This window comes from Bos indicus, chromosome 28, assembly GCF_029378745.1.
Source record: "Bos indicus isolate NIAB-ARS_2022 breed Sahiwal x Tharparkar chromosome 28, NIAB-ARS_B.indTharparkar_mat_pri_1.0, whole genome shotgun sequence".
Lineage (NCBI taxonomy): Eukaryota > Metazoa > Chordata > Mammalia > Artiodactyla > Bovidae > Bos > Bos indicus.
Window position 1 is genome coordinate 44,545,551 of NC_091787.1, and position 9,716 is coordinate 44,555,266.

Here is a 9,716-nt window from a genome sequence, read left to right on the forward strand (position 1 = left end):
TTCCTTTTCTCCTTTGCTTTTTGCTTATCTTCTTTTCACAGCTATTTGTAAGGCCTCCCCAGAAAGCCATTTTGCTTTTTTGTATTTCTTTTCTATGTGAATGGTCTTGATCCCTGTCTCCTGTACAATGTCACGAACCTCATTCCATAGTTCATCAGGCACTCTATCTATCAGATCTAGGCCCTTAAATCTATTTCTCACTTCCACTGTATAATCATAAGGGATTTGATTTAGGTCATAACTGAATGGTCTAGTGGTTTTCCCTACTTTATTCAATTTAAGTCTGAATTTGGCAATAAGGAGTTCATGGTCTGAGCCACAGTCAGCTCCTGGTCTTGTTTTTGCTGACTGTATAGAGCTTCTCCATCTTTGGCTGCAAAGAATATAATCAATCTGATTTCACTGTTGACCATCTGGTGATGTCCATGTATAGAGTCTTCTCTTGTGTTGTTGGAAGAGGGTGTTTGTTATGACCAGTGCATTTTCTTGGCAAAACTCTATTAGTGTTTGCCCTGCTTCATTCCGTATTCCAAGGCCAAATTTGCCTGTTACTCCAGGTGTTTCTTGACTTCCTACTTTTGCATTCCAGTCCCCTATAATGAAAAGGACATCTTTTTTGGGGGTTAGTTCTAAAAGGTCTTGTAGGTCATCATAGAACCGTTCAACTTCAGCTTCTTCAGCGTTACTGGTTGGGGCATAGACTTGGATTACTGTGATATTGAATGGTTTGCCTTGGAAACGAACAGAGATCATTCTGTCATTTTTGAGATTGCATCCTAGTACTGCATTTCGGACTCTTTTGTTGACTATGATGGCCACTTCATTTCTTCTGAGGAATTCCTGCCCACAGTAGTAGATATAATGGTCATCTGAGTTAAATTCACCCATTCCAGTCCATTTCAGTTCGCTGATTCCTAAAATGTCGACATTCACTCCTGCCATCTCTTGTTTGACCACTTCCAATTTGCCTTGATTCATGGACCTGACATTCCAGGTTCCTATGCAATATTGCTCTTTACAGCATCGGACCTTGCTTCTATCACCAGTCACATTCACAGCTGGGTATTGTTTTTGCTTTGGCTCCATCCCTTCATTCTTTCTGGAATTATTTCTCCACTGATCTCCAGTAGCATATTGGAGATATGGAAAGATATAAACATCTGAATGCAGAGTTCCAAAGAATTGCAAGAAGAGATAAGAAAGCCTTCTTCAGTGATCAATGCAAAGAAATAGAGGAAAACAACAGAATGGGAAAGACTAGGGATCTCTTCAAGAAAATCAGAGATACCAAAGGAACATTTCATGCAAAGATGAGCTTGATAAAGGACAGAAATGGTATGGACCTAACAGAAGCATAAGATATTAAGAAGAGATGGCAAGAATACACAGAAGAACTGTACAAAAAAGATCTTCACGACCCAGATAATCACGATGGTGTGATCACTGACCTAGAGCCAGACATCCTGGAATGTGAAGTCAAGTGGGCCTTGGAAAGCATCACTATGAACAAAGCTAGTGGAGGTGATGGAATTCCAGTTGAGCTATTCCAAATCCTGAAAGACAATGCTGTGAAAGTGCTGCACTCAATATGCCAGCAAATTTGGAAAACTCAGCAGGGGCCACAGGACTGGAAAAGGTCAGTTTTCATTCCAATCCCAAAGAAAGGCAATGCCAAAGAATGCTCAAACTACCGCACAATTGCACTCATCTCACACGCTAGTAAAGTAATGCTCAAAATTCTCCAAGCCAGGCTTCAGCAATACGTGAACTGTGAACTTCCTGATGTTCAAGCTGGTTTTAGAAAAGGCAGAGGAACCAGAGATCAAATTGCCAAAATCCGCTGGATCATAGAAAAAAGCAAGAGAGATCCAGAAAAACCTCTATTTCTGCTTTATTGACTATGCCAAAGCCTTTGACTGTGTGGATCACAATAAACTGTGGAAAATTCTTCAAGAGATGGGAATACCAGACCACCTGACCTGCCTCTTGAGAAATTTGTATGCAGGTCAGGAAACAACAGTTAGAACTGGACAAGGAACAACAGACTGGTTCCAAATAGGAAAAGGAGTTCTTCAAGGCTGTACATTGTCACCCTGTTTATTTAACTTATATGCAGAGTACATCATGAGAAATGCTGGACTGGAAGAAGCACAAGCTGGAATCAAGATTTCCAGGAGAAATATTAATAATCTCAGATATGCAGATGACACCACCCTTATGACAGAAAGTGAAGAGGAACCAAAAAGCCTCTTGATGAAAGTGAAAGTGGAGAGTGAAAAAGTTGGCTTAAAGCTCAACATTCAGAAAACGAAGATCATGGCATCCAGTCCCACCACTTCATGGGAAATAGATGGGGAAACAGTGGAAACACTGTCAGACTTTATTTTTCTGGGCTCCAAAATCACTACAGATGGTGACTGCAGCCATGAAATTAAAAGACGCTTACTCCTTGGAAGGAAAGTTATGACCAACCTAGATAGCATATTCAAAAGCAGAGACACTACTTTGCCAACAAAGGTTCGTCTAGTCAAGGCTATGGTTTTTCCTGTCGTCATGTATGGATGTGAGAGTTGGACTGTGAAGAAGGCTGAGCACCAAAGAATTGATGCTTTTGAACTGTGGTGTTGGAGAAGACTCTTGAGAGTCCCTTGGACTGCAAGGAAATCTAACCAGTCCATTCTGAAGGAGATCAGCCCTGGGGTTTCTTTGGAAGGAATGATGCTAAAGCTGGAACTCCAGTACTTTGGCCACCTCATGCGAAGAGTTGACTCATTGGAAAGGACTCTGATGTTGGGAGGGATTGGGGGCAGGAGGAGAAGGGGACGACAGAGGATGAGATGGCTGGATGGCATCAGTGACTCGTTGGACATGAGTCTGAGTGAACTCCGGGAGTTGGTGATGGACAGGGAGGCCTGGTGTGCTGCGATTCATGGGGTCGCAAAGAGTCGGACACGACTGACTGATTAATCTGATCTGATCTGTCAAGGTTTCCTGGTTAGGGAAGCTTTTGTTGGTGTTCTGGTAGGTGGAGCTGGATTTCTTCTCTCTCCTTTCGAAGACAATGGGTTGCTTTTCTGGGTGCCTGATGTCGTCTGCCTGCATTCAGAAGTTGTTTTGTGGAATCTACTCAGCGTTTAAATGTTCTTTGATGTATTTGTGGGGGAGAAAGTGGTCTACCCATCCTATTCCTCTGTCATCTTAGGACTGCTCCCAGGAGACTCTCAATTATGAACTCTGGAATGAAGATGCATGGTTTTTAGAAGCCTTCCGCTCCAGGGCTAGGTGTTTTTTTTTTTTTTTTTTTTAAAGTCTTGATAGTTTCATTCTGCTCATGGTCTCCCTCAGAGCTTGGTGGGCCTGCTTGTTCCTCAGAGTGTAGGTGGCAGGGCTTAGCAGGGGAGTCACCACCGTGTTCACAAGGGCAGCCTCCTTGTTGGAGTCCAGTCTGTTCACCTGCTTTGGTTTCATGTATATAAACACACAACTGCCATACATCAGAGAAAGGACAATGAGGTGAGAGGAGCAGGTGGAGAAAGCTTTCTGTTGCTCCTTGGCTGATGGGAGTCGCAGGATTGTGATGACTATGTTCTGCATGCAGTTATGGTTATGATGAGGGGAGTCAAAAGGACACACAAAGCAAGGACAACGAGCAATGTTTCAACAGACCTGCTGTCAGAGCAGGAGAGATGGGTCAGGGTCCGAGGTCACAGAAGAAGTGAGGTATGACATGGGGGCCACAGAAGCATAACTGGGACACCATCACCACCAGACCAGCAATGAGAGTGAAGCCCAAAGCCGAGCAGGCATGACCAGGAGGCAGCAAGCCCTCGGGTTCATGATGGTCATGTAATGAAGAGGCTTGCAAATGGCCAGGTACTGATCCAGAGACATCACTGCTATGAGGAGGAAACACACTGCTCCCAGAAATACAAAGACACAGGCTTGTAAGAAACAGGCAGCAAAGGAAATCATTTGCTTTCCTAAAAGAAAGATGACCAGCAATTTAAGAATATTAGCACTTGTGAAGCAACACTCAAAGAAAGAGAAAATACTTAGGAAAAAGTACACACGTGTCTGTAGCCTTGAATCAGCACAGGTGGTGGTGACTATGACTGCATTGCCTGCAGTGGACACCAGGTACGCCAGAAAGTGCACCAGGTAGAGGATTTTGCCCAGGTGCTGGACAGCAGGGAAGCCCTCCAAGGTGAATTCTTGGAAATTTGTCCCATTCCTCATTTCCATGGACATCTTTTTTTTTTTTTCCCATGGACATCTTTTCCCACTCAGCATCACCTGCTGATCCTAACCTAAAGTAAAGACATTACAATGAGCTCAAAAGTTTTAGAGAAGCATAAGAACAAGTATTTGGCTCCTCAGCAAGGAGTTAGGCACATAGCAGCGTGGCTCAGTGAATGGACTCTTGACCTGGAAGAAGCTGAGTTCCATACTATTTCAATACTGAGTCCACCTTTGTAGAGACAGATCAGCTTTGGAATGTTTGTTCTCTTGTGGACTTCACTTTCACCTTCTGATGCTTGTTCATGTTCTTAAAAGAATTAAGATAAAACATGTAACTCACTTGACATGTAATGTCCACATTTCCTACGTGTCCCTTAATGTCCAATTTCAATATTCGACTCTTAGTGACCCCATGGACTGCAGCCTACCAGGCTCCTCCGTCCATGGGATTTTCCAGACAAGAGTACTGGAGTGGGTTGCCATTGCCTTCTCCAATTAGGGTCATTATTAGACTCTTAAATATAGTTGGATCAGTAAGATGGACTTCTTGACATTTATTTATTATCCAACCCAGGGACTGTCCATGGGGTTGCAAAGAGTTGGACACGACTGAGTGACTTCACTTCACTTCACTTCACTTCCAGGGACTGAACCCAGATTTCCTGCACTGCAGGCGATTCTTTACCATATGAGCTACCAGGGAAGCCCTTATTGACATTGGATATTTTAAAACCACTTTGTATGTTGTACAGTATTATCAGTTTATAAATAAATGCAACAGTAATAGTAACACTTCCTTTAAATATCCAATTTAAAATATACAACAAACTCTATGGTCCAAATCATCATTTGATGAGGACTTTACCATTGCCTGATACTTTGCTGGTTGCAAAAATTCAGTATTTGTTTCTATCCACCATAATCATGTTAGGTATTATGTTTTCCTTACCTGTTCTTCTATAAAAGGAGAAATTGAGAATTAAGAGAGTTCCAGGGGGTTATGTCACCTAGGTGGGATTTTAGCTCTATCTCCTAGAATCCAGAGCTCCTGCTGTTTCCAAAGGCTGTGACCAAAATATTTTAAAATAGGAAGAAATATATTGTTGATGATTACAAGCTTAAGTGAAAGCTTAGGTGTATTTATCTTAAATTTTCCATCATCCTGTTAGTATCATTAATTAATTGTGCATTAGTCGCTCAGTCGTGTCCAACTCTTTGCAACTCCAAGGACTATAACCTGCCAGGCTCCTCTGTTCATGGAGTGCTCCAGGCAAGAATACTGGTGTGGGTTGTCATTTCCTTCTCCAATCATTGATTAATGCTGACCAACAAAAAACACAGGCCTTAGAGATGATCTTCTTCAGAACGGTCAATTTATAGAAGAGACTGGAGGCCAGAGATATTGGGGGTTGATCAACAGCATGATATAAGTTGTAAATCCAGGATGGACTTGGCCGTTCTGAGGCTCCTGCTGGCATGTAAGTGAGATGAAGAGTAACAGCAGTTCACAAGATTGGCCAATTTACGAAGGATGGTCTGGGAACATGGCACCAGTATGGCATCGCTCATATCAATGGTCAATGAGCATTCTCTTTCTCTCTCCAGTCTCCTCAGTAAATTCTATCTATTTTGAAAGTGTTGGGCTCTATCCTGCAACATGGAGTGAATCTTTCTTTCTAACCTCTCATGGGTCAAGTTGTGAGAAGTGGTGCTCGTACAACCACACTGCTCACCCCAGACTGGCAGTGCCCGCAGGGTAGTCTGGAGGAGCAACTGCTTGTCTTCCATTAACTGCAGCAGGTCCTCCAAGGTACCACTGTCTCTGAGGCCAGGAATATACTCGTCATCTCACGAGGGGTAAGACTTTCTCCTCCCACAGTGATTCTCTTCCACAAAATCCCATGCTTGCTCTGGGATGAGCAGAAAGTAGAGGGAAAGGAAGCTCAATTGTCACAGTCTGTTGTCACAGAGTGAGGTGAATATGCACCCCATGTTCCCAGTGTCCCTGACCGAGGAAATCTTATTTCTCAAGCCCAGGTTCTTTCCTACCACAACAAGGCCTCACAGAGCCTTGACCACTGAAGTCCCAGAAAGGAGCAGAATTGAATAAAACAACCACATTCCATGGCCTACAATTCTGGGTGAGAACTTGACTCTGGGACTACTTAGGGTTCTGACAGTAGGTCTAGACTTGCCTCCCTCAGTGGGTAACAGAGCATCTGACATGCAACATTGCTGCCTCATCCTGTATCAGCTGATAGGAGCAGGGGTCTTCTTCTGAACCCAGCCCCGGCTGATGCTGAGACAAAGATTCTTATACTGAAACACATCCTTTTGCTGACATATCTGCTCCAAGTCACCTTCTGTTACACTGGCCTCCTCCACCGTATGCTCACCTTTCCATGTGCAGAAGCCTGCTTGGTCCACTGCATTAATGTCAAGATGCTCCTGACATGCACATCCGGGGCCTCTGTGATAGTTTTCCAACAAGATTGTGTTTGGTCACCAAGCAGGATGTATTCAGCCAGTGAGTAGTGAGGACAGGCTCCCTTGCTGGGAGCTGAAAGGACATGGGCCAGAAGTGAAGGCAAGGCCAGTGCCCTGGGTGCAGCCAGTTGGTCACCACTGAGAATACTAGTTATTTGCACAAACCTTATATTTATCTTCTTTGGTCTGAAATGACACTGGCTCCCATATGTTCAGAGTTCTCTGCCAACATTTTTTCAAAGAAAATGCATGACTTCATTTCCCAAGGGCTCCTAAATCCCAATTTGAATGTTGCTACTAGGTGAAGTAGAATTCCAGACTAAAATTTCTGCACGTGATGTGTATGTACACTGAGGCCGAGAATTGGAGTTTAAAAAAAAAACAAATTTTATTGTGAGAAAGAGTTGAATTGACAGAGATGTGAGAAAGGCTTTTGGGAAATATACTGGTTACTGAGAAAGGAGATGATAGAAGTCTACTTACCCCTCTCAACCATCTTCCTGCTTCTGCCAATGTTATGATGTTATGACTCTTTTCACTGGCTATTTTTATCTGAAGAATATTTTTGTTGCCCTCCTGAATTGTCTTGAAAAAATAAGACATCTTCCTCTTTCACACATCTTCCTCTTTCAGGAAGAAAAGGGAACACTAGTTGCTTTCTGTGACATATCTAACCTGTCCAGATTCTCTCTTTTTAAAGAGTCTGTAAAGTGGGTTTTGAATTTCTTCAAGATACAGACAAGGAGAAGAAGATGCAAGACTCAAGGTAGAGAAAGCGTGACAGTGTTAGTTGTTCAGTTGTGCCTGACTCTTTGCAAGCCTGGGGACTGTAGCCCGTCAGTCTCCTCTGTCCATGGGATTCTCCAGGCAAGAATACTGGAGTGGGTAGCCATTCCCTTCTTCAGAGGATCTTCCCAACCCAGGGATAAAACCCAGTTCCCCTGCATTGCAGGCAGGTTCTTTGTCGTTTGAGCCAACAGGAAGTTGTTGCCATAGTAATCACTGGCTTGGAAGGCTACTTTTCTTACTGGGTACCTCAGTTGGGCTACTGTGGCCTGAGTGACCAATTTTTCTGTGGCCTCTGGCCTCAAAACCATAATGAGGTATCAGCTCACACATGTCAGGTCTACAAATAACAAATTTTGGAAAGGATGTGAAGAAAAGGGAACCCTCATACACTGTTGGTAGGACTGTAAATAGGTGTATCCACTATGGAAAATGGAGAAGGCAATGGCAACCCACTCCAGTACTTTTGCCTGGAAAATCCTGTGGGCGGAGGAGCCTGGTAGACTGCAGTCCATGGGGTCGCTAGGAGTTGGACACGACTGAGCGACTTCACTTTCACTTTTCACTTTCATGCATTGAAGAAGGAAATGGCAACCCACTCCAGTGTTCTTGCCTGGAGAATCCCAGGGATAGGGGAGCCTGGTGGGCTGCCATCTATGGGGTCGCACAGAGTCGGACACGACTAAAGCGACTTAGCAGCAGCAGCAGCAGCAACTATGAAAAACAGTATGGAGGTTCCTTAAAAAACTAAAAATAGAATGACCAAGAAAGTGGAAGTCGCTCAGTCCATGGAATTATCCAGGCCAGAATACTGGAGTGGGTAGGCTTTCCCTTCTTCAGGGGATCTTCCCAACCCAGGGATCAAACCCAATAAAGAAAATACCAGGTTAAAAAGATAAAAAAGCAAAGATAATTCTAATGTAAAAAAGAGTTTCTGTTGTTTAAGCCTTTCTTGATATATGTAATTTGTGATTCTGTAAATTTTACAACTCTAGGGCAGTTGTGCAAAATCTACATTTAATGACTTTCACAGAGGACTGTGCAGCCTATTGAGAAAGATAGTAGATATGCAGTGAAAGGGTAATTATAACATATGTCAGCTGGAATTTTCCATTTCCAAATATGAAGCAATTAACTGTCCTCTGGGACTCTGTTGTGATTGTAGCTCCTATTCTATTAAAAAAAAAATCCCCTCTAATGAATTTGAAAGTTCCAAAGATGTGTCCATTGGATGCTGAGCATCCTCACTAGTGATGGTTAATAAGCCTGTGATAATTATATCATAAGGGCATTTGAATGTGTTCTCGCTTATGACTGCTGTGATCCTTCCCTATATAAACTGGGGTGTCTGGTTGATGGAAAAGTGACTGATAACAGGGTCATTAAACAAGAAATTGTCCATTGTTGTTTCATCTTTTTGACTCTTTTCTGGGATGGATACACATGCAAAGAAGTTTGATGTTCACGATGCATTGTAGAATGGAAATAAATATGTCCAGGTATTCCAAACACAGAAAGTGCGAATGGATGATTGGGGCAGCTTGTTGTCTTAATGGTCCAGAATTTATCAGGTCGTCATGGGGAAAAACTATGATGTAGGTTACTCCAGAGTTTGGAAATGTGTCTTTTAAAAAAGTGGAGCCTTAGTAATTTCCATTAATTTAGGACACTAGGCATCCATTAATTTTGTATGAGTTTCAAGAAAGGTATATCTCAACTAAAAGTGTTTTTTACCCTTTTTCATTAGCCTCGGAAAAACATCCTGGTTTGTTTTAAAAAGAGAAGCACATTGTTAACAAAACACTGTTTCCTGTGAGCTGCTTCGTGGTGAGTACTTGATCACGGGGCTAGCTTGCAATCTAGTAGGTCAGATATTTTAACCAGAGACTGGCTATGTTTAAGTTTCTAATGTGGATCATGCATAGTTAAAGTAATAGATCTGGCCAAAAGGAATTAAGTAAAATACAATTAAATTATGGTTACTTATTTATTCAAGCACTGACCCCTTCCCCAAAGATTATATCAATATACTTGGATTCTAGTTAGGCACCAGCATTTTTTTAAGAAAAAAAGAGAATATTCCTCTTGTGACTGCAGTGAAAACAGGTTTAATTCTGTCATACTGAATACTTACAATGTGAAAAAATATTCCCAGAAAAAGGAATGTTGAAGAGTAATCTATAACTAATAGCAGAATGAAAGAC

The 9,716-nt window shown here is 42.5% G+C and overlaps 1 pseudogene; it reads right to left on the reverse strand.

Annotated features, from left to right (window-relative positions):
* Positions 1 to 3,302: 3,302 nt before the first annotated feature.
* LOC139180425 (olfactory receptor 6C74-like) lies at positions 3,303 to 4,248 on the reverse strand (annotated as a pseudogene).
* Between the last annotated feature and the right edge of the window lie 5,468 nt (positions 4,249 to 9,716).